Consider the following 19864-nt stretch of genomic DNA (forward strand, 5'->3'; position numbering starts at 1 on the left):
TCCGAAATTCCACAACCCTGAACCTCCAAAACTCTGAAACTCCAAAACTCCGAAACTCCGAAACTCCAAAACTCCAAAACTCCAAAAGTGCAAAAATCCAAAACTCAAAAACTCAAAAACTCAAAAACTCCAAAGCTCCAAAACTCCAACACTCCAAAACTCTGACACTCCAAAACTGCAAAACTACAAAATTCCGAAACTCCAAGACCCCGAATCTCCAAAAGGCCAAAACTCCAAATCTCCAAAACTCCAAAACTCCAAAAATTCCAAACTCCAAAACTCCAAAACTCCAAAACTGCAATGCTCCAAAACTCCGAAACTCCGAAACTCCAAAACTCAAAAATTCCGAAACTCCACAACCCTGAACCTCCAAAACTCTGAAACTCCAAAACTCCGAAACTCCGAAACTCCAAAACTCCAAAACTCCAAATTTCAAAAAGTGCAAAAATCCAAAACTCAAAAACTCCAAAACTCCAAAGCTCCAAAGCTCCAAAACTCCAACACTCCAAAACTCCGACACTCCAAAACTACAAAACTGCAAAATTCCGAAACTCCAAGACCCCGAATCTCCAAAACGCCAAAATTCCAAATCTCCGAAACTCCAAAACTCCGAAAATCCGAAACTGTAAATTCGAAACTCCAAAACTCCAAAACTCCGAAACTCCGAAACTCCAAAATTCAAAAATTCAGAAACTCCACAACCCTGAACCTCGAAAACTCTGAAACTCCAAAACTCCGAAACTCCGAAACTCCAAAACTCCAAAACTCCGAAACTGCAAAACTCCAAAACTCCGAAACTCCGAAACTCCGGAACTCCGAAACTCCAAAACTCCAAAACTCAAAAATTCCGAAACTCCACAACCCTGAATCTCCAAAACTCTGAAACTCCAAAACTCCGAAACTCCGAAACTCCTAAACTCCAAAACTCCAAAACTACAAAATTCCGAAACTCCAAGATTCCGAATCTCGAAAACGCCAAAAGTCCAATTCTCCAAAACTCCAAAACTCCAAAAATCCTAAACTCTGAAAATTCGCAACTCCAAAACTCCAAAACTCCAAAACTGCAATACTCCAAACTCCGAAACTCCGAAACTCCAAAACTCCAAAACTCCAAAAATCCGAAACTGAAAATTCGAAACTCCAAAACTCCAAAACTGCAATTCTCCAAATCTCCGAAACTCCGAAACTCCAATACTCAAAAATGCCGAAACTCCACAACACTGAACCTCCAAAACTCTGAAACTCCAAAACTCCGAAACTCTGAAACTCCAAAACTCCAAAAGTGCAAAAATCCAAAAACTCAAAAACTCCAAAACTCCAAAGCTCCAAAACTCCAACACTCCAAAACTGTGACACTCCAAAACTACAAAACTACAAAATTCGGAAACTCCAAGATTCCGAATCTCAAAAACGCCAAAACTCCAAATCTCCGAAACTCCAAAACTCCAAAAATCCGAAACTCTGAAAATTCGAAACTCCACAACTCCAAAATTCCAAAACTGCAATACTCCAAAACTCCGAAACTCCAAAACTCAAAAATTCCGAAACTCCACAACCCTGAACCTCCAAAACTCTGAAACTCCAAAACTCCGAAACTCCGAAACTCCGAACCTCCAAAACTCCAAAAGTGCAAAAATACAAAACTCCAAAACTCAAAAACTCCAAAACTCCAAAGCTCCAAAACTCCAACACTCCAAAACTCCGACACTCCAAAACTACAAAACTACAAAATTGCGAAACTCCAAGATTCCGAATCTCAAAAACGCCAAAACTCCAAATCTCCGAAACTCCAAAACTCCAAAAATCCGAAACTCTGAAAATTCGAAACTCCAAAACTCCAAAACTGCAATTCTCCAAAACTCCGAAACTCCGAAACTCCAATACTCAAAAATGCCGAAACTCCACAACACTGAACCTCCAAAACTCTGAAACTCCAAAACTCCGAAACTCCGAAACTCCAAAACTCCAAAACTCCAAAAGTGCAAAAATCCAAAAACTCAAAAACTCCAAAACTCCAAAGCTCCAAAACTCCAACACTCAAAAACTGTGACACTCCAAAACTACAAAACTACAAAATTCCGAAACTCCAAGATTCCGAATCTCAAAAACGCCAAAACTCCAAATCTCCGAAACTCCAAAACTCCAAAAATCCGAAACTCTGAATATTCGAAACTCCACAACTCCAAAATTCCAAAACTGCAATACTCCAAAACTCCGAAACTCCGAAACTCCAAAACTCAAAAATTCCGAAACTCCACAACCCTGAACCTCCAAAACTCTGAAACTCCAAAACTCCGAAACTCCGAAACTCCGAACCTCCAAAACTCCAAAAGTGCAAAAATACAAAACTCCAAAACTCAAAAACTCCAAAACTCCAAAGCTCCAAAACTCCAACACTCCAAAACTCCGACACTCCAAAACTACAAAACTACAAAATTGCGAAACTCCAAGATTCCGAATCTCCAAAACGCCAAAACTCCAAATCTCTGAAACTCCAAAACTCCAAAAATCCCAAACTCTGAAAATTCGAAACTCCAAAACCGCAAAACTCCAAAACTCCGAAACTCCGAAACTCCAAAACTCAAAAATTCCGAAACTCCACAACCCTGAACCTCCAGAACTCTGAAACTCTGAAACTCCAAAACTCCGAAACTCCGAAACTCCGAAACTCCAAAACTCCAACACTCCAAAACTCCGACACTCCAAAACTACAAAACTGCAAAATTCCGAAACTCCAAGACCCCGAATCTCCAAAACGCCAAAATTCCAAATCTCCGAAACTCCAAAACTCCGAAAATCCGAAACTCTGTAAATTCGAAACTCCAAAACTCCAAAACTCCGAAACTCCGAAACTCCAAAATTCAAAAATTCAGAAACTCCACAACCCTGAATCTCCAAAACTCCGAAACTCCAAAACTCCAAAAGTGCAAAAATCCAAAACTCCAAAACTCCAAAACTCCACAAACCCGAATCTCCACAACTCCGAAACTCCAAAAATCCATACCTCCAAAAATCAAAAATTCCAAAACACGAAAACTCCAATAATTCGAAACTCCGACACTCCAAAACTCCAAAACTACAAAATTCTGGAACAAAACCCTGAATATCCAAAAATCCATACCTCCAAAGCTCCAAAAATCCAAAACTCCAAAACTCCAAACCTCCAAAAGTGCAAAAATCCAAAACTCAAAAACTCAAAAACACAAAAACTCCAAAAATCCAAAAATCCAAAACTCAAAAATCCAAAACTTAAAAACTCCAAACTCCAAAAATCCGAAACTCAAAAATTTCAAAACTCCAAAATTCTAAAACTCTAAAACTCCAAAACTCCAACACTCCGAAACTCCGACACTCCAAAACCACAAAACTACAAAATTCCGAAACTCCAAGACCCCGAATCCCCAAAACGCCGAAATTCCAAATCTCCGAAACTCCAAAACTCCAAAAATTTGAAACTCTGAAAATTCGTAACTCCAAAACTCCAGAACTCCAAAACTCCAAAACTGCAATTCTCCAAAACTCCGAAACTCCGAAACTCCAATACTCAAAAATGCCGAAACTCCACAACACTGAACCTCCAAAACTCTGAAACTCCAAAACTCCGAAACTCCGAAACTCCAAAACTCCAAAAGTGCAAAAATCCAAAAACTCAAAAACTCCAAAACTCCAAAGCTCCAAAACTCCAACACTCCAAAACTGTGACACTCCAAAACTACAAAACTACAAAATTCCGAAACTCAGAAATTCAGAATCTCAAAAACGCCAAAACTCCAAATCTCCGAAACTCCAAAACTCCAAAAATCCGAAACTCTGAAAATTCGAAACTCCAAAACTCCAAAACTGCAATTCTCCAAAACTCCGAAACTCCGAAACTCCAATACTCAAAAATGCCGAAACTCCACAACACTGAACCTCCAAAACTCTGAAACTCCAAAACTCCGAAACTCCGAAACTCCAAAACTCCAAAAGTGCAAAAATCCAAAAACTCAAAAACTCCAAAACTCCAAAGCTCCAAAACTCCAACACTCCAAAACTGTGACACTCCAAAACTACAAAACTACAAAATTCCGAAACTCCAAGATTCCGAATCTCAAAAACGCCAAAACTCCAAATCTCCGAAACTCCAAAACTGCAAAAATCCGAAACTCTGAAAATTCGAAACTCCAAAACTCCAAAATTCCAAAACTGCAATACTCCAAAACTCCGAAACTCCGAAACTCCAAAACTCAAAAATTCCGAAACTCCACAACCCTGAACCTCCAAAACTCTGAAACTCCAAAACTCCGAAACTCCGAAACTCCGAACCTCCAAAACTCCAAAAGTGCAAAAATACAAAACTCCAAAACTCAAAAACTCCAAAACTCCAAAGCTCCAAAACTCCAACACTCCAAAACTCCGACACTCCAAAACTACAAAACTACAAAATTCCGAAACTCCAAGATTCCGAATCTCCAAAACGCCAAAACTCCAAATCTCTGAAACTCCAAAAATCCCAAACTCTGAAAATTCGAAACTCCAAAACTCCAAAACTCCAAAACTTTGAAACTCCAAAACACAAAAATTCCGAAACTCCACAACCCTGAACCTCGAAAACTCTGAAACTCCAAAACTCCGAAACTCCGAAACTCCAAAACTCCAAAAATCCGAAACTGAAAATTCGAAACTCCAAAAATTCCAAAACTGCAATTCTCCAAAACTCCGAAACTCCGAAACTCCAATACTCAAAAATTCCGAAATTCCACAACCCTGAACCTCCAAAACTCTGAAACTCCAAAACTCCGAAACTCCGAAACTCCAAAACTCCAAAACTCCAAAAGTGCAAAAATCCAAAACTCAAAAACTCATAAACTCCAAAACTCCAAAGCTCCAACACTCCAAAACTCTGACACTCCAAAACTACAAAACTACAAAATTCCGAAACTCCAAGATTCCGAATCTCCAAAACGCCAAAACTCCAAATCTCTGAAACTCCAAAACTCCAAAACTCTAAAACTGCAATACTCCAAACCTCCGAAACTCCGAAACTCCAAAACTAAAAAATTCCGAAACTCCACAACCCTGAACCTCCAAAACTCTGAAACTCCAAAACTCCAAAAGTGCAAAAATCCAAAACTCCAAAACTCAAAAACTCCAAAACTCCAAAGCTCCAAAACTCCAACACTCCAAAACTCCGACACTCGAAAACTACAAAACTACAAAATTCCGAAACTCCAAGATTCCGAATCTCCAAAACGCCAAAACTCCAAATCTCCGAAACTCCAAAACTCCAAAAATCCGAAACTCTGGAAATTCGAAACTCCAAAACTCCAAAACTCCGAAACTCCGAAACTCCAAAACTCAAAAACTCCGAAACTCCACAACCCTGAACCTCGAAAACTCTGAAACTCCAAAACTCCGAAACTCCGAAACTCCAAAACCCCAAAAATCCGAAACTCTGAAAATTCGAAACTCCAAAACTGCAATTCTCCAAAACTCCGAAACTCCGAAACTCCAATACTCAAAAATTCCGAAACTCCACAACCCTGAACCTTCAAAACTCTGAAACTCCAAAACTCCGAAACTCCGAAACTCCGAAACTCCAAAACTCCAAAACTCCAAAACTCCAAAAGTGCAAAAATCCAAAACTCAAAAACTCCAAAACTCCAAAACTCCAAAGCTCCAAAACTCCAACACTCCAAAACTCTGACACTCCAAAACTACAACACTACAAAATTCCGAAACTCCAAGATTCCGAATCTCCAAAACGCCAAAACTCCAAGTCTCCGAAACTCCAAAACTCCAAAAATCCGAAACTCTGAAAATTCTAAACTCCAAAACTCCAAAATTCCAAAACTGCAATACTCCAAAACTCCGAAACTCCAAAACTCAAAAGTTCCGAAACTCCACAACCCTGAACCTCCAAAACTCTGAAACTCCAAAACTCCGAAACTCCACAACTCCAAAACTCCAAATGTGCAAAAATCCAAAACTCAAAAACTCAAACTCCAAAACTCCAAAGCTCCAACACTCCAAAACTCTGACACTCCCAAACTACAAAACTACAAAATTCCGAAACTCCAAGATTCCGAATCTCCAAAACGCCAAAACTCCAAATCTCTGAAACTCCAAAACTGCAATACTCCAAAACTCCGAAACTCCGAAACTCCAAAACTCAAAAATTCCGAAACTCCACAACCCTGAACCTCCAAAACTCTGAAACTCCAAAACTCCAAAAGTGCAAAAATCCAAAACTCCAAAACTCAAGAACTCCAAAACTCCAAAGCTCCAAAACTGCAATTCTCCAAAACTCCGAAACTCCGAAACTCCAATACTCAAAAATTCCGAAACTCCACAACCCTGAACCTCCAAAACTCTGAAACTCCAAAACTCCGAAACTCCGAACCTCCAAAACTCCAAAACTCCAAAAGTGCAAAAATCCAAAACTCAAAAACTCAAAAACTCCAAAGCTCCAAAACTCCAACACTCCAAAACTCTGACACTCTAAAACTACAAAACTACAAAATTCCGAAACTCCAAGATTCCGAATCTCCAAAACGCCAAAACTCCAAATCTCCGAAACTCCATACCTCCAAAAATCCGAAACTCTGAAAATTCGAAACTCCAAAACTCCAAAATTCCAAAACTGCAATACTCCAAAACTCCGAAACTCCAAAGCTCAAAAATTCCGAAATTCCACAACCCTGAACCTCCAAAACTCTGAAACTCCAAAACTCCGAAACTCCGAAACTCCAAAACTCCAAAACTCCAAAAGTGCAAAAATCCAAAACTCAAAAACTCAAAAACTCAAAAACTCCAAAGCTCCAAAACTCCAACACTCCAAAACTCTGACACTCCAAAACTGCAAAACTACAAAATTCCGAAACTCCAAGACCCCGAATCTCCAAAAGGCCAAAACTCCAAATCTCCGAAACTCCAAAACTCCAAAAATTCCAAACTCCAAAACTCCAGAACTCCAAAACTGCAATGCTCCAAAACTCCGAAACTCCGAAACTCCAAAACTCAAAAATTCCGAAACTCCACAACCCTGAACCTCCAAAACTCTGAAACTCCAAAACTCCGAAACTCCGAAACTCCAAAACTCCAAAACTCCAAATTTGAAAAAGTGCAAAAATCCAAAACTCAAAAACTCCAAAACTCCAAAGCTCCAAAGCTCCAAAACTCCAACACTCCAAAACTCCGACACTCCAAAACTACAAAACTGCAAAATTCCGAAACTCCAAGACCCCGAATCTCCAAAACGCCAAAATTCCAAATCTCCGAAACTCCAAAACTCCGAAAATCCGAAACTGTAAATTCGAAACTCCAAAACTCCAAAACTCCGAAACTCCGAAACTCCAAAATTCAAAAATTCAGAAACTCCACAACCCTGAACCTCGAAAACTCTGAAACTCCAAAACTCCGAAACTCCGAAACTCCAAAACTCCAAAACTCCGAAACACAAAAACTCCAAAAATCCAAAAATCCAAAACTCAAAAATCCAAAACTTAAAAACTCCAAACTCCAAAAATCCGAAACTCAAAAATTTCAAAACTCCAAAATTCTAAAACTCTAAAACTCCAAAACTCCAACACTCCAAAACTCCGACACTCCAAAACCACAAAACTACAAAATTCCGAAACTCCAAGACCCCGAATCCCCAAAACGCCGAAATTCCAAATCTCCGAAACTCCAAAACTCCAAAAATTTGAAACTCTGAAAATTCGTAACTCCAAAACTCCAGAACACCAAAACTCCAAAACTGCAAAACTCCAAAACTCCGAAACTCCGAAACTCCAAAACTCAAAAATTCCGACACTCCACAACCCTGAATCTCCAAAACTCTGAAACTCCAAAACTCCGAAACTCCGAAACTCCTAAACTCCAAAACTCCAAAACTACAAAATTCCGAAACTCCAAGATTCCGAATCTCGAAAACGCCAAAAGTCCAATTCTCCAAAACTCCAAAACTCCAAAAATCCTAAACTCTGAAAATTCGCAACTCCAAAACTCCAAAACTCCAAAACTGCAATACTCCAAAACTCCGAAACTCCAAAACTCCAAAACTCCAAAAATCCGAAACTCTGAAAATTCGAAACTCCAAAACTCCAAAACTGCAATTCTCCAAAACTCCGAAACTCCGAAACTCCAATACTCAAAAATGCCGAAACTCCACAACACTGAACCTCCAAAACTCTGAAACTCCAAAACTCCGAAACTCCGAAACTCCAAAACTCCAAAAGTGCAAAAATCCAAAAACTCAAAAACTCCAAAACTCCAAAGCTCCAGAACTCCAACACTCCAAAACTGTGACACTCCAAAACTCCAAAACTCCAAAATTCCAAAACTGCAATACTCCAAAACTCCGAAACTCCGAAACTCCAAAACTCAAAAATTCCGAAACTCCACAACCCTGAACCTCCAAAACTCTGAAACTCCAAAACTCCGAAACTCCGAAACTCCGAACCTCCAAAACTCCAAAAGTGCAAAAATACAAAACTCCAAAACTCAAAAACTCCAAAACTCCAAAGCTCCAAAACTCCAACACTCCAAAACTCCGACACTCCAAAACTACAAAACTACAAAATTCCGAAACTCCAAGATTCCGAATCTCCAAAACGCCAAAACTCCAAATCTCTGAAACTCCAAAAATCCCAAACTCTGAAAATTCGAAACTCCAAAACTCCAAAACTCCAAAACTTTGAAACTCCAAAACACAAAAATTCCGAAACTCCACAACCCTGAACCTCGAAAACTCTGAAACTCCAAAACTCCGAAACTCCGAAACTCCAAAACTCCAAAAATCCGAAACTGAAAATTCGAAACTCCAAAAATTCCAAAACTGCAATTCTCCAAAACTTTGAAACTCCGAAACTCCAATACTCAAAAATTCCGAAATTCCACAACCCTGAACCTCCAAAACTCTGAAACTCCAAAACTCCGAAACTCCGAAACTCCAAAACTCCAAAACTCCAAAAGTGCAAAAATCCAAAACTCAAAAACTCATAAACTCCAAAACTCCAAAGCTCCAACACTCCAAAACTCTGACACTCCAAAACTACAAAACTACAAAATTCCGAAACTCCAAGATTCCGAATCTCCAAAACGCCAAAACTCCAAATCTCTGAAACTCCAAAACTCCAAAACTCCAAAACTGCAATACTCCAAACCTCCGAAACTCCGAAACTCCAAAACTAAAAAATTCCGAAACTCCACAACCCTGAACCTCCAAAACTCTGAAACTCCAAAACTCCAAAAGTGCAAAAATCCAAAACTCCAAAACTCAAAAACTCCAAAACTCCAAAGCTCCAAAACTCCAACACTCCAAAACTCCGACACTCGAAAACTACAAAACTACAAAATTCCGAAACTCCAAGATTCCGAATCTCCAAAACGCCAAAACTCCAAATCTCCGAAACTCCAAAACTCCAAAAATCCGAAACTCTGGAAATTCGAAACTCCAAAACTCCAAAACTCCGAAACTCCGAAACTCCAAAACTCAAAAACTCCGAAACTCCACAACCCTGAACCTCGAAAACTCTGAAACTCCAAAACTCCGAAACTCCGAAACTCCAAAACCCCAAAAATCCGAAACTCTGAAAATTCGAAACTCCAAAACTGCAATTCTCCAAAACTCCGAAACTCCGAAACTCCAATACTCAAAAATTCCGAAACTCCACAACCCTGAACCTTCAAAACTCTGAAACTCCAAAACTCCGAAACTCCGAAACTCCGAAACTCCAAAACTCCAAAACTCCAAAACTCCAAAAGTGCAAAAATCCAAAACTCAAAAACTCCAAAACTCCAAAACTCCAAAGCTCCAAAACTCCAACACTCCAAAACTCTGACACTCCAAAACTACAACACTACAAAATTCCGAAACTCCAAGATTCCGAATCTCCAAAACGCCAAAACTCCAAGTCTCCGAAACTCCAAAACTCCAAAAATCCGAAACTCTGAAAATTCGAAACTCCAAAACTCCAAAATTCCAAAACTGCAATACTCCAAAACTCCGAAACTCCAAAACTCAAAAATTCCGAAACTCCACAACCCTGAACCTCCAAAACTCTGAAACTCCAAAACTCCGAAACTCCACAACTCCAAAACTCCAAATGTGCAAAAATCCAAAACTCAAAAACTCAAACTCCAAAACTCCAAAGCTCCAACACTCCAAAACTCTGACACTCCCAAACTACAAAACTACAAAATTCCGAAACTCCAAGATTCCGAATCTCCAAAACGCCAAAACTCCAAATCTCTGAAACTCCAAAACTGCAATACTCCAAAACTCCGAAACTCCGAAACTCCAAAACTCAAAAATTCCGAAACTCCACAACCCTGAACCTCCAAAACTCTGAAACTCCAAAACTCCAAAAGTGCAAAAATCCAAAACTCCAAAACTCAAGAACTCCAAAACTCCAAAGCTCCAAAACTGCAATTCTCCAAAACTCCGAAACTCCGAAACTCCAATACTCAAAAATTCCGAAACTCTACAACCCTGAACCTCCAAAACTCTGAAACTCCAAAACTCCGAAACTCCGAACCTCCAAAACTCCAAAACTCCAAAAGTGCAAAAATCCAAAACTCAAAAACTCAAAAACTCCAAAGCTCCAAAACTCCAACACTCCAAAACTCTGACACTCTAAAACTACAAAACTACAAAATTCCGAAACTCCAAGATTCCGAATCTCCAAAACGCCAAAACTCCAAATCTCCGAAACTCCATACCTCCAAAAATCCGAAACTCTGAAAATTCGAAACTCCAAAACTCCAAAATTCCAAAACTGCAATACTCCAAAACTCCGAAACTCCAAAGCTCAAAAATTCCGAAATTCCACAACCCTGAACCTCCAAAACTCTGAAACTCCAAAACTCCGAAACTCCGAAACTCCAAAACTCCAAAACTCCAAAAGTGCAAAAATCCAAAACTCAAAAACTCAAAAACTCAAAAACTCCAAAGCTCCAAAACTCCAACACTCCAAAACTCTGACACTCCAAAACTGCAAAACTACAAAATTCCGAAACTCCAAGACCCCGAATCTCCAAAAGGCCAAAACTCCAAATCTCCGAAACTCCAAAACTCCAAAAATTCCAAACTCCAAAACTCCAGAACTCCAAAACTGCAATGCTCCAAAACTCCGAAACTCCGAAACTCCAAAACTCAAAAATTCCGAAACTCCACAACCCTGAACCTCCAAAACTCTGAAACTCCAAAACTCCGAAACTCCGAAACTCCAAAACTCCAAAACTCCAAATTTGAAAAAGTGCAAAAATCCAAAACTCAAAAACTCCAAAACTCCAAAGCTCCAAAGCTCCAAAACTCCAACACTCCAAAACTCCGACACTCCAAAACTACAAAACTGCAAAATTCCGAAACTCCAAGACCCCGAATCTCCAAAACGCCAAAATTCCAAATCTCCGAAACTCCAAAACTCCGAAAATCCGAAACTGTAAATTCGAAACTCCAAAACTCCAAAACTCCGAAACTCCGAAACTCCAAAATTCAAAAATTCAGAAACTCCACAACCCTGAACCTCGAAAACTCTGAAACTCCAAAACTCCGAAACTCCGAAACTCCAAAACTCCAAAACTCCGAAACACAAAAACTCCAAAAATCCAAAAATCCAAAACTCAAAAATCCAAAACTTAAAAACTCCAAACTCCAAAAATCCGAAACTCAAAAATTTCAAAACTCCAAAATTCTAAAACTCTAAAACTCCAAAACTCCAACACTCCAAAACTCCGACACTCCAAAACCACAAAACTACAAAATTCCGAAACTCCAAGACCCCGAATCCCCAAAACGCCGAAATTCCAAATCTCCGAAACTCCAAAACTCCAAAAATTTGAAACTCTGAAAATTCGTAACTCCAAAACTCCAGAACACCAAAACTCCAAAACTGCAAAACTCCAAAACTCCGAAACTCCGAAACTCCAAAACTCAAAAATTCCGACACTCCACAACCCTGAATCTCCAAAACTCTGAAACTCCAAAACTCCGAAACTCCGAAACTCCTAAACTCCAAAACTCCAAAACTACAAAATTCCGAAACTCCAAGATTCCGAATCTCGAAAACGCCAAAAGTCCAATTCTCCAAAACTCCAAAACTCCAAAAATCCTAAACTCTGAAAATTCGCAACTCCAAAACTCCAAAACTCCAAAACTGCAATACTCCAAAACTCCGAAACTCCGAAACTCCAAAACTCCAAAAATCCGAAACTCTGAAAATTCGAAACTCCAAAACTCCAAAACTGCAATTCTCCAAAACTCCGAAACTCCGAAACTCCAATACTCAAAAATGCCGAAACTCCACAACACTGAACCTCCAAAACTCTGAAACTCCAAAACTCCGAAACTCCGAAACTCCAAAACTCCAAAAGTGCAAAAATCCAAAAACTCAAAAACTCCAAAACTCCAAAGCTCCAGAACTCCAACACTCCAAAACTGTGACACTCCAAAACTACAAAACTACAAAATTCCGAAACTCAGAGATTCAGAATCTCAAAAACGCCAAAACTCCAAATCTCCGAAACTCCAAAACTCCAAAAATCCGAAACTCTGAAAATTCGAAACTCCAAAACTCCAAAACTGCAATACTCCAAACCTCCGAAACTCCGAAACTCCAAAACTAAAAAATTCCGAAACTCCACAACCCTGAACCTCCAAAACTCTGAAACTCCAAAACTCCAAAAGTGCAAAAATCCAAAACTCCAAAACTCAAAAACTCCAAAACTCCAAAGCTCCAAAACTCCAACACTCCAAAACTCCGACACTCGAAAACTACAAAACTACAAAATTCCGAAACTCCAAGATTCCGAATCTCCAAAACGCCAAAACTCCAAATCTCCGAAACTCCAAAACTCCAAAAATCCGAAACTCTGGAAATTCGAAACTCCAAAACTCCAAAACTCCGAAACTCCGAAACTCCAAAACTCAAAAACTCCGAAACTCCACAACCCTGAACCTCGAAAACTCTGAAACTCCAAAACTCCGAAACTCCGAAACTCCAAAACCCCAAAAATCCGAAACTCTGAAAATTCGAAACTCCAAAACTGCAATTCTCCAAAACTCCGAAACTCCGAAACTCCAATACTCAAAAATTCCGAAACTCCACAACCCTGAACCTTCAAAACTCTGAAACTCCAAAACTCCGAAACTCCGAAACTCCAAAACTCCAAAACTCCAAAACTCCAAAAGTGCAAAAATCCAAAACTCAAAAACTCCAAAACTCCAAAACTCCAAAGCTCCAAAACTCCAACACTCCAAAACTCTGACACTCCAAAACTACAACACTACAAAATTCCGAAACTCCAAGATTCCGAATCTCCAAAACGCCAAAACTCCAAGTCTCCGAAACTCCAAAACTCCAAAAATCCGAAACTCTGAAAATTCGAAACTCCAAAACTCCAAAATTCCAAAACTGCAATACTCCAAAACTCCGAAACTCCAAAACTCAAAAATTCCGAAACTCCACAACCCTGAACCTCCAAAACTCTGAAACTCCAAAACTCCGAAACTCCACAACTCCAAAACTCCAAATGTGCAAAAATCCAAAACTCAAAAACTCAAACTCCAAAACTCCAAAGCTCCAACACTCCAAAACTCTGACACTCCCAAACTACAAAACTACAAAATTCCGAAACTCCAAGATTCCGAATCTCCAAAACGCCAAAACTCCAAATCTCTGAAACTCCAAAACTGCAATACTCCAAAACTCCGAAACTCCGAAACTCCAAAACTCAAAAATTCCGAAACTCCACAACCCTGAACCTCCAAAACTCTGAAACTCCAAAACTCCAAAAGTGCAAAAATCCAAAACTCCAAAACTCAAGAACTCCAAAACTCCAAAGCTCCAAAACTGCAATTCTCCAAAACTCCGAAACTCCGAAACTCCAATACTCAAAAATTCCGAAACTCCACAACCCTGAACCTTCAAAACTCTGAAACTCCAAAACTCCGAAACTCCGAACCTCCAAAACTCCAAAACTCCAAAAGTGCAAAAATCCAAAACTCAAAAACTCAAAAACTCCAAAGCTCCAAAACTCCAACACTCCAAAACTCTGACACTCTAAAACTACAAAACTACAAAATTCCGAAACTCCAAGATTCCGAATCTCCAAAACGCCAAAACTCCAAATCTCCGAAACTCCAAAACTCCGAAAATCCGAAACTGTAAATTCGAAACTCCAAAACTCCAAAACTCCGAAACTCCGAAACTCCAAAATTCAAAAATTCAGAAACTCCACAACCCTGAACCTCGAAAACTCTGAAACTCCAAAACTCCGAAACTCCGAAACTCCAAAACTCCAAAACTCCGAAACACAAAAACTCCAAAAATCCAAAAATCCAAAACTCAAAAATCCAAAACTTAAAAACTCCAAACTCCAAAAATCCGAAACTCAAAAATTTCAAAACTCCAAAATTCTAAAACTCTAAAACTCCAAAACTCCAACACTCCAAAACTCCGACACTCCAAAACCACAAAACTACAAAATTCCGAAACTCCAAGACCCCGAATCCCCAAAACGCCGAAATTCCAAATCTCCGAAACTCCAAAACTCCAAAAATTTGAAACTCTGAAAATTCGTAACTCCAAAACTCCAGAACACCAAAACTCCAAAACTGCAAAACTCCAAAACTCCGAAACTCCGAAACTCCAAAACTCAAAAATTCCGACACTCCACAACCCTGAATCTCCAAAACTCTGAAACTCCAAAACTCCGAAACTCCGAAACTCCTAAACTCCAAAACTCCAAAACTACAAAATTCCGAAACTCCAAGATTCCGAATCTCGAAAACGCCAAAAGTCCAATTCTCCAAAACTCCAAAACTCCAAAAATCCTAAACTCTGAAAATTCGCAACTCCAAAACTCCAAAACTCCAAAACTGCAATACTCCAAAACTCCGAAACTCCGAAACTCCAAAACTCCAAAAATCCGAAACTCTGAAAATTCGAAACTCCAAAACTCCAAAACTGCAATTCTCCAAAACTCCGAAACTCCGAAACTCCAATACTCAAAAATGCCGAAACTCCACAACACTGAACCTCCAAAACTCTGAAACTCCAAAACTCCGAAACTCCGAAACTCCAAAACTCCAAAAGTGCAAAAATCCAAAAACTCAAAAACTCCAAAACTCCAAAGCTCCAGAACTCCAACACTCCAAAACTGTGACACTCCAAAACTACAAAACTACAAAATTCCGAAACTCAGAGATTCAGAATCTCAAAAACGCCAAAACTCCAAATCTCCGAAACTCCAAAACTCCAAAAATCCGAAACTCTGAAAATTCGAAACTCCAAAACTCCAAAACTGCAATACTCCAAACCTCCGAAACTCCGAAACTCCAAAACTAAAAAATTCCGAAACTCCACAACCCTGAACCTCCAAAACTCTGAAACTCCAAAACTCCAAAAGTGCAAAAATCCAAAACTCCAAAACTCAAAAACTCCAAAACTCCAAAGCTCCAAAACTCCAACACTCCAAAACTCCGACACTCGAAAACTACAAAACTACAAAATTCCGAAACTCCAAGATTCCGAATCTCCAAAACGCCAAAACTCCAAATCTCCGAAACTCCAAAACTCCAAAAATCCGAAACTCTGGAAATTCGAAACTCCAAAACTCCAAAACTCCGAAACTCCGAAACTCCAAAACTCAAAAACTCCGAAACTCCACAACCCTGAACCTCGAAAACTCTGAAACTCCAAAACTCCGAAACTCCGAAACTCCAAAACCCCAAAAATCCGAAACTCTGAAAATTCGAAACTCCAAAACTGCAATTCTCCAAAACTCCGAAACTCCGAAACTCCAATACTCAAAAATTCCGAAACTCCACAACCCTGAACCTTCAAAACTCTGAAACTCCAAAACTCCGAAACTCCGAAACTCCAAAACTCCAAAACTCCAAAACTCCAAAAGTGCAAAAATCCAAAACTCAAAAACTCCAAAACTCCAAAACTCCAAAGCTCCAAAACTCCAACACTCCAAAACTCTGACACTCCAAAACTACAACACTACAAAATTCCGAAACTCCAAGATTCCGAATCTCCAAAACGCCAAAACTCCAAGTCTCCGAAACTCCAAAACTCCAAAAATCCGAAACTCTGAAAATTCGAAACTCCAAAACTCCAAAATTCCAAAACTGCAATACTCCAAAACTCCGAAACTCCAAAACTCAAAAATTCCGAAACTCCACAACCCTGAACCTCCAAAACTCTGAAACTCCAAAACTCCGAAACTCCACAACTCCAAAACTCCAAATGTGCAAAAATCCAAAACTCAAAAACTCAAACTCCAAAACTCCAAAGCTCCAACACTCCAAAACTCTGACACTCCCAAACTACAAAACTACAAAATTCCGAAACTCCAAGATTCCGAATCTCCAAAACGCCAAAACTCCAAATCTCTGAAACTCCAAAACTGCAATACTCCAAAACTCCGAAACTCCGAAACTCCAAAACTCAAAAATTCCGAAACTCCACAACCCTGAACCTCCAAAACTCTGAAACTCCAAAACTCCAAAAGTGCAAAAATCCAAAACTCCAAAACTCAAGAACTCCAAAACTCCAAAGCTCCAAAACTGCAATTCTCCAAAACTCCGAAACTCCGAAACTCCAATACTCAAAAATTCCGAAACTCCACAACCCTGAACCTTCAAAACTCTGAAACTCCAAAACTCCGAAACTCCGAACCTCCAAAACTCCAAAACTCCAAAAGTGCAAAAATCCAAAACTCAAAAACTCAAAAACTCCAAAGCTCCAAAACTCCAACACTCCAAAACTCTGACACTCTAAAACTACAAAACTACAAAATTCCGAAACTCCAAGATTCCGAATCTCCAAAACGCCAAAACTCCAAATCTCCGAAACTCCATACCTCCAAAAATCCGAAACTCTGAAAATTCGAAACTCCAAAACTCCAAAATTCCAAAACTGCAATACTCCAAAACTCCGAAACTCCAAAGCTCAAAAATTCCGAAATTCCACAACCCTGAACCTCCAAAACTCTGAAACTCCAAAACTCCGAAACTCCGAAACTCCAAAACTCCAAAACTCCAAAAGTGCAAAAATCCAAAACTCAAAAACTCAAAAACTCAAAAACTCCAAAGCTCCAAAACTCCAACACTCCAAAACTCTGACACTCCAAAACTGCAAAACTACAAAATTCCGAAACTCCAAGACCCCGAATCTCCAAAAGGCCAAAACTCCAAATCTCCGAAACTCCAAAACTCCAAAAATTCCAAACTCCAAAACTCCAGAACTCCAAAACTGCAATGCTCCAAAACTCCGAAACTCCGAAACTCCAAAACTCAAAAATTCCGAAACTCCACAACCCTGAACCTCCAAAACTCTGAAACTCCAAAACTCCGAAACTCCGAAACTCCAAAACTCCAAAACTCCAAATTTGAAAAAGTGCAAAAATCCAGAACTCAAAAACTCCAAAACTCCAAAGCTCCAAAGCTCCAAAACTCCAACACTCCAAAACTCCGACACTCCAAAACTACAAAACTGCAAAATTCCGAAACTCCAAGACCCCGAATCTCCAAAACGCCAAAATTCCAAATCTCCGAAACTCCAAAACTCCGAAAATCCGAAACTGTAAATTCGAAACTCCAAAACTCCAAAACTCCGAAACTCCGAAACTCCAAAATTCAAAAATTCAGAAACTCCACAACCCTGAACCTCGAAAACTCTGAAACTCCAAAACTCCGAAACTCCGAAACTCCAAAACTCCAAAACTCCGAAACAAAAACTCCAAAAATCCAAAAATCCAAAACTCAAAAATCCAAAACTTAAAAACTCCAAACTCCAAAAATCCGAAACTCAAAAATTTCAAAACTCCAAAATTCTAAAACTCTAAAACTCCAAAACTCCAACACTCCAAAACTCCGACACTCCAAAACCACAAAACTACAAAATTCCGAAACTCCAAGACCCCGAATCCCCAAAACGCCGAAATTCCAAATCTCCGAAACTCCAAAACTCCAAAAATTTGAAACTCTGAAAATTCGTAACTCCAAAACTCCAGAACACCAAAACTCCAAAACTGCAAAACTCCAAAACTCCGAAACTCCGAAACTCCAAAACTCAAAAATTCCGACACTCCACAACCCTGAATCTCCAAAACTCTGAAACTCCAAAACTCCGAAACTCCTAAACTCCAAAACTCCAAAACTACAAAATTCCGAAACTCCAAGATTCCGAATCTCGAAAACGCCAAAAGTCCAATTCTCCAAAACTCCAAAACTCCAAAAATCCTAAACTCTGAAAATTCGCAACTCCAAAACTGCAATACTCCAAAACTCCGAAACTCCGAAACTCCAAAACTCCAAAACTCCAAAAATCCGAAACTCTGAAAATTCGAAACTCCAAAACTCCAAAACTGCAATTCTCCAAAACTCCGAAACTCCGAAACTCCAATACTCAAAAATGCCGAAACTCCACAACACTGAACCTCCAAAACTCTGAAACTCCAAAACTCCGAAACTCCGAAACTCCAAAACTCCAAAAGTGCAAAAATCCAAAAACTCAAAAACTCCAAAACTCCAAAGCTCCAGAACTCCAACACTCCAAAACTGTGACACTCCAAAACTACAAAACTACAAAATTCCGAAACTCAGAGATTCAGAATCTCAAAAACGCCAAAACTCCAAATCTCCGAAACTCCAAAACTCCAAAAATCCGAAACTCTGAAAATTCGAAACTCCAAAACTCCAAAACTGCAATTCTCCAAAACTCCGAAACTCCGAAACTCCAATACTCAAAAATGCCGAAACTCCACAGCACTGAACCTCCAAAACTCTGAAACTCCAAAACTCCGAAACTCCGAAACTCCAAAACTCCAAAAGTGCAAAAATCCAAAAACTCAAAAACTCCAAAACTCCAAAGCTCCAAAACTCCAACACTCCAAAACTGTGACACTCCAAAACTACAAAACTACAAAATTCCGAAACTCCAAGATTCCGAATCTCAAAAACGCCAAAACTCCAAATCTCCGAAACTCCAAAACTCCAAAAATCCGAAACTCTGAAAATTCGAAACTCCAAAACTCCAAAATTCCAAAACTGCAATACTCCAAAACTCCGAAACTCCGAAACTCCAAAACTCAAAAATTCCGAAACTCCACAACCCTGAACCTCCAAAACTCTGAAACTCCAAAACTCCGAAACTCCGAAACTCCGAACCTCCAAAACTCCAAAAGTGCAAAAATACAAAACTCCAAAACTCAAAAACTCCAAAACTCCAAAGCTCCAAAACTCCAACACTCCAAAACTCCGACACTCCAAAACTACAAAACTACAAAATTCCGAAACTCCAAGATTCCGAATCTCCAAAACGCCAAAACTCCAAATCTCTGAAACTCCAAAAATCCCAAACTCTGAAAATTCGAAACTCCAAAACTCCAAAACTCCAAAACTTTGAAACTCCAAAACACAAAAATTCCGAAACTCCACAACCCTGAACCTCGAAAACTCTGAAACTCCAAAACTCCGAAACTCCGAAACTCCAAAACTCCAAAAATCCGAAACTGAAAATTCGAAACTCCAAAAATTCCAAAACTGCAATTCTCCAAAACTCCGAAACTCCGAAACTCCAATACTCAAAAATTCCGAAATTCCACAACCCTGAACCTCCAAAACTCTGAAACTCCAAAACTCCGAAACTCCGAAACTCCAAAACTCCAAAACTCCAAAAGTGCAAAAATCCAAAACTCAAAAACTCATAAACTCCAAAACTCCAAAGCTCCAACACTCCAAAACTCTGACACTCCAAAACTACAAAACTACAAAATTCCGAAACTCCAAGATTCCGAATCTCCAAAACGCCAAAACTCCAAATCTCTGAAACTCCAAAACTCCAAAACTCCAAAACTGCAATACTCCAAA

Source organism: Amblyomma mixtum, chromosome 1 (assembly GCF_055824585.1).
Source record: "Amblyomma mixtum isolate Tamu chromosome 1, ASM5582458v1, whole genome shotgun sequence".
Lineage (NCBI taxonomy): Eukaryota > Metazoa > Arthropoda > Arachnida > Ixodida > Ixodidae > Amblyomma > Amblyomma mixtum.